Below are 6000 nucleotides of genomic sequence, written 5' to 3'. Positions count from 1 at the left end.
CTCAAGAAAATAATGAGTCAAAATAACCCATCCTCATCCCTGATTGTGCCTGGGGAAATACCCAGCCAATTCCAAGGAGCTCAGGGCTGTTTTAAAGCAGCCAGGAAAAGCTGAAAGTGCAGCTCCAGCCCTTTCTGCAGGGCCTGGTTGGGTCAGAGCCCACTGGGAAGGAGGATGTGGATCCCTGATCAGGGCTGGGCATTCCCAGCCCAAACTGACACCTGCACCAGGCTCTGCTTCACATTATCAATGAAAATATCTTCCCATGGCTCGCCAAAATCCAACAGATTCTCTTAATGGGCTGGTCTGTGGCTTTCCTCACAGTGAATCACTCCTCCTACTGAGCTAATACATCACAATTTTCTTTAGCTTCTCTTTTCCCCATATAAATCTCTACTTAATTAATAAAGCCAACAATTCTTTAAGAAAAAATATCTAGACCATATTTCTAAGCCTCAGAATTACTGTTCCAGCAACTAGCAGTGTTTAAAAATATATATATTAATTGCAGTTTGAGGAAGAGGCTTTGATAAAGTTGGATCCAGACTTGTATTACAAATATTTATATTATAAATATTTTGCTCTCTTACACTTATTACTGCAAAGCAGTGTGATAACATTTCTGCCCTTGTTTTATTTTAAGGGATTTAAGGTGAAAATGGGAGGATTAGCAATCCAAACAGAATAGCAAAAACACAAACAGGTTTCCAAGCCCACGTGTGAAAGTCTCTGTTGGAGGAGCCCAACTCGGGAAGGCAGGTTCTTGTGTGGAAAGTCTCTTCACACCTTAATTACAGCTCCTGCCAACCACTCCAGCTCTGGAGTGGGATGTTTTCTCTGGTGAGAGGATACCATTAGCACAAGGAGCAGCATCCAGGGAAATCACCTCGCAGGGGGAACTCCTCAGGCTTCTGCTTTTAGCCACTTTGAAAAGCAAATTGATTAACGCACACACGCCCGAGCTGGCTTTGCACTGACACCCAACAGCTTTGCAGTTTGTAATCAAAGTGTGATTTAGGACTTTCCATTAGGGTCATTAAGAGCAGGTATTAAGGCTCCACGAGCTGTTTCAGCTATCAGAATCCTGGAAATCCTGAGGTGGAATGGATCTGTACAGATTATCCAAATGCAGCTGCTGTCCCTGCCCAGGACACCCCAGAGTCCCACCCTGTGCCTCACAGCTTTGTCCAAACCTGCTGTGTGATGAATACATTCAGGAAAGGCGTATCACTTCAATTATTCATAGCTCAAACCTTCAGCATTTCAGAGCATAATCATGTTAGCACCAATATCTTCTTGGAATAGAGATTGATCCCAAATTTTAGGCAGTGCTCTCCGAGAGCCTCCCCCACCGAGGCTGACGGGGTTTGCTGTCAGACATCTGAAGCTAAAACACAACTTTGCACTGGTGCCCCACGCCAAATCCTTGTCTAATCCCTCACACCGTGGATAAAGGACTGGAGCACTGCCAGGCAGCTCGGTTCAGCTCCACAGCTGCTGTACCTGACTCCCTGTGAGGCAGCTCCTTGGTGCAGCCCGTGTGGATGGGGCTGCATCCTCCCACCCCTGCAGCATCCCCTGGACACAGCCGAGCCTGCACAGGCTGTGTGCAGCTCCTCTGCACTGTGCTGAACCCACAAAAAAAGGGCTAAGGCAGTTTAAAACACCACAGGATACACAGCACCACTTTCACTCTGTAGTGCTCTCCCTCCAGGTGTGATATTCCCAGGATGTTATTCCCTGTGTGTTGTTTGTTACATGGCACACAACAGGTTCTGGGCAGTTTTTATCCCTCACATAATTTGCAGTCGGACTAAGAGCCTGATTTGCTGAGTTACCTGCTGGCAGCAGCAGGAACCAGCAGGAGAACCAGCTGCACATTGCCCTGTTGCCACCCCTGATCCATCAGGAGCGTGACAGGGAGAGGCAGGAATAAAGGAAGGAGGAATGAAGCTCCTTGTGCAGGACAGCAGCCACTGACAGCTCATCCCAGGCTCTCCTGGATCTCCCTGCATCCCACAATCCTGAAAAACTTCCTAAATCCACAGCACAAATCACTGCACCTGCTTTTTTTGTAATGCTATCACCAGAACCCAAATTCACAGCTCGGATGCTTTGACCTTGTCTGCTGCACTCCTGCGTTCAGATTTTAAAATTAATCATCTAATTCCAGGTAAGTGCTTTCAAATTCGGCCGAATGGGGCTCGGATCTGGCGGGATGGGGAATGCAGGTCCCTGCAGTGAGATGGATGAAGCCCTGCTGCACTCCCCGTTTTGTTTCCAGGCTCCAGCAGCAATTGCCTGCTCTAATTCGAGATGGGAAGACTCGCTGCAGGGTAATTAAGCACGTGGGGAGCTCAGGAGAGCCGCCTGCCAGCACCTGGCGGTGGGATTCCCCTCGCAGAGGCACCTGCACTGAATGGAAATTCCTTCCCTCCCTTCCCCACCGCTTCTCCAGCAGCTCGGAGGAACAGATGGAGCAATCACCCTCCTCCTCTCCCCAGCACGGACCCCTGCTGCTACCCAGAGCCTCGTGCAGTTGTAATACACATAATTAGGCAAATCAATGGACAATGCAGCGTATTAGAGGAGGTGGAGCCACATCAAGGCAAAACACGGATCCCTATTTATTTACTGCGGGAAACGGGACGTTTCTGCGTAATTGCCAAAAAATTGCAGGCAGGAGATGAAATGTAATCACAGCCCTGGCAGGTAGGGTGCAGCCAGAGGGGCTCTCACCTGGATTGTGTGGAGCACAGCTGAGGGGACCTCGGTCTCATCTTGATATTCTGTTGATTTATGCTTTAAACATCTCATTACCATTGCTGAGCTACACTCCCAGATCCCTCACACATCCATAATTAGAGAGAGGGGTGCTCACAGCCATTCACCCCAGTGCTGACTCCAGACCAGAAGCACAACTGGAGGGTGCAGAATGCAGGCAGGAACCTTCCCTGCCCTCCAGGGAAGCCAGGGCCGAGGCCAAGCACACACAGCTGCTGGCTCCTGGCAGAAGTGGCTGCTGAGCCTTCTCCTCCTGCCTCTCCCCAGGCACTGCTTTGTTTAAGGTCAGCCCTTGCTGCTCCCTGCTCAGCAGCTTCTCTGCTCTGCCTCTCCAGCCCTTGAAGCAGGGCATGGTGAGGTCTCACCATATGGCAGAATGAGATAAAAAATAGTATAAAATAAATATATTGACATAAGGAGCGGTGTGCTGTGGACAAGCACCCTGTGAGCAGAGGTGGAGCAGGGTGACACTCAGGAATGGGTTCTGCATGGAGAGGAGGGGTACAAGCCAAAGCAGGGATGGGTGAGAGAGGCTTTTCCATTCCTGGGCTCAAGGAAGGTGATGCTCCTGCCAGGAGGAACACCAGGGATCTGCACACACACACACAGTGAGTTCTGTGGCTCTGGACTCAAAGTCAGCTGTGCCCCAGGACTGCCTGAGACAAGGACCTGTCCCAGGGAGCCACCAAAGCTTGTCCAGGTGGTGCTGGGGCCTCACAGAATCCCTGGATAGAGGGCTCAGAGGTGTTTCAGGGAGCCACTGATACACAGTGGAACAGACATCAAGTCTTCAGACATGCTGCATTTCTAAAGAGGTTTCTGGGGTGTAATTTTGGCCAGCTTTTTCAGATTTGCAGGGATTTAGAGGAGCAGTGACTGCAGCTCCCAAGGCACCCCTGGCCTTGAGTCCCCTGCATACTGACACACAGAAAAGTGTTCAAGAATACATCAGAAATGGCAGATCTGAGCTTCTCACTCTTGCTCTGCACAAGTCAGCAGCAGACAGAGAAATTCACACTGTCAGATTTGTGTTTTACTCTTTTTACTCTATTTCTGTGTTCTTCCAGAGTCTGAACCTTCTCGAGTTAGGCAGCACATCAACACTAAAGGGAGGGACTGAGCACAGAGCTCCTGGGGTCACTGCGGAGTAACATCATCACCTACTGACCTGCTGCTTTCTAGACCTGAAACTTTTTGTCCTTTTCTCATGCTTATCACTTCTCCCACAGAAACGAGCTGCTCTTGGATCAGAGCTGTTCTTCATGGAGCTCTGCCAACATCTCAGTCCTCACCTAAGGGACACAGATCTTGTTTTTGTCTCCAAGCATCCTCACAGTGCCACCAGCTGTGCTCAGTTGCTGCTGTGTGGTGGCTTATGATACGAGAAAACATTTAAAGAAATGCAAAACAACATTAACAAGTGCATTTTGGATCTGATCTCAGTCAGGTCACCAAATTCAGCATCTGTCAAAGCAGGGCTGTTACTTCTCTAAAACCTAATGATACAAAAATAGCATTTTTATGATTTATGGGTGCCACAACACTGCAGACCCAGAGCTGTGTCAATGCAGAATCATGCCTCACATGTGCCCACAGAAGCACAGGCTGCAGCCCACGTACAGTGAGAAAGGGGAGGAACAGATCCACACTTGTGTGACTCAGACAGCTGGCACAGAGCGTTTGTTTGTTTGCTGTGAAGGGATAAATACCACGCTGAGATGCTTGGGAAGGGTCTCCAGTGCCCATGGGAGTCCCCTGGCCAGGCAGCCCGGGCTGGGGGTCCCTCTCTGCTCCCTGTGCCACCACAGAGGCTCCACATTCATTTTCTTCTCCCAGCTTATCTCCCCCCGGCTTTGGAGTGCATTCTTCCTTATCTTGGAGACAAATGGCCTCCACGGAGAGCTCTAAACAGCAGAGCAATTTATCTGCCTGACATGTGTTTCCCTGTTTGTTTTCTGCAGCCTTGAGCCATGGGCTGGGCTGTGACAGCACTCAGCTGTGCCACTGCTGGAGGGTCACCCGGCCCCTTCACTCAGGGCTCTGAATCAATGCCTTTGCCAAATTTATCATTTATTGCACTAAATCAAGTCTAATCGATGCTTTCTTGTTTGGACGTGCAGCAAAGCCTTTACAGGCTTTTCACAAATCTGTTTGGAGTTAAGGAAAGCCAGGGAAAAAAAAATGTATTTAATCAATTCAGCTCTGATTTTTAATTTGGGGAAAGAGGAAAATGTGGCAATGTTCCCATGAGAAAAAGGAGTAAAAATCAAAACCCACTTCTGTTTAGCTCCTTCTGATGGTTTCCAGTATTTCACTTGTTGCTTTTAACACCTTCATTTTGAAGTCCTGCATGAACAAGCAGGTCCCTAAGATATCTCCATCCTTTTCCAGCCAACTCTGGATGCCAAGGCCTCCCCTCTAAATAAATGTGAGTTCTTAGGAGTTTCTTGTTGTGTGTGTGAGTGTTTGAGGGTTTGTTTTGTTTTCCCAAGTGTTGATCCTTCATGGTCTCAGTAAGCCTCGATTTTGGCTGAACAGTATCAAAGCTCCACTTCCCTTTTAGAAGTGTCTCTGCACTTTTTGGAGAAGCAAATCTTCCTTTTCACACAGACTGTGCTCATCCTGAGCACTCCCTGAGCGCTGAGTAGTTCAGCCTCAGGTGAAATTCCAATCACCCCATATGCAAAAACTTCACACCCCACCCCTGCAGAGGTCACATAAAACCACCATAAATCAATCCACAACAATCAACATCCCTTATCAGCTCCACTACCAGAAAACAGAGTTTTACAGAGCTTTCTCCAGCCCCTGGGCAGCTGCAGAAGTTTTGAGTTCACCCCTGGAATTTGAGGAGAGCAGAACCATTGCTCTTTTTTCTGAAGTGGATTTCCCCCCTTCCCTGAGACTTTGGCAGCTCCAGTGTGGATTTTATTGCTGGCATTTAGAAGAATAAGTGCTCCCTGCCACACAGGATGGGAAAGGTTTCTCCCCCAGGGAACAGAACACAGAGACTGATTAAACGACCAGCAGGTATTTAAGAACATAAAAAATATTGGCAGGTGAGGGTTGCAGCTCTCTCTGCTGCAGGAACAGAGCTCACCTGCTGATTTCCAGCAGGGAACAGCACTGGTGAAGAGTAAGTCCTTTAGCTTAGGATTTTTATACACTTTTTAATAGAAAAAAAGGTTGAAAAGTAATCAAAACTGCTTCTCCAGA

This window comes from Catharus ustulatus, chromosome 13, assembly GCF_009819885.2.
Source record: "Catharus ustulatus isolate bCatUst1 chromosome 13, bCatUst1.pri.v2, whole genome shotgun sequence".
Taxonomy (NCBI): Eukaryota; Metazoa; Chordata; class Aves; order Passeriformes; family Turdidae; genus Catharus; species Catharus ustulatus.
The sequence above is the reverse complement of the archived record's forward strand: the minus strand, read 5'-3'. Positions refer to the sequence as shown.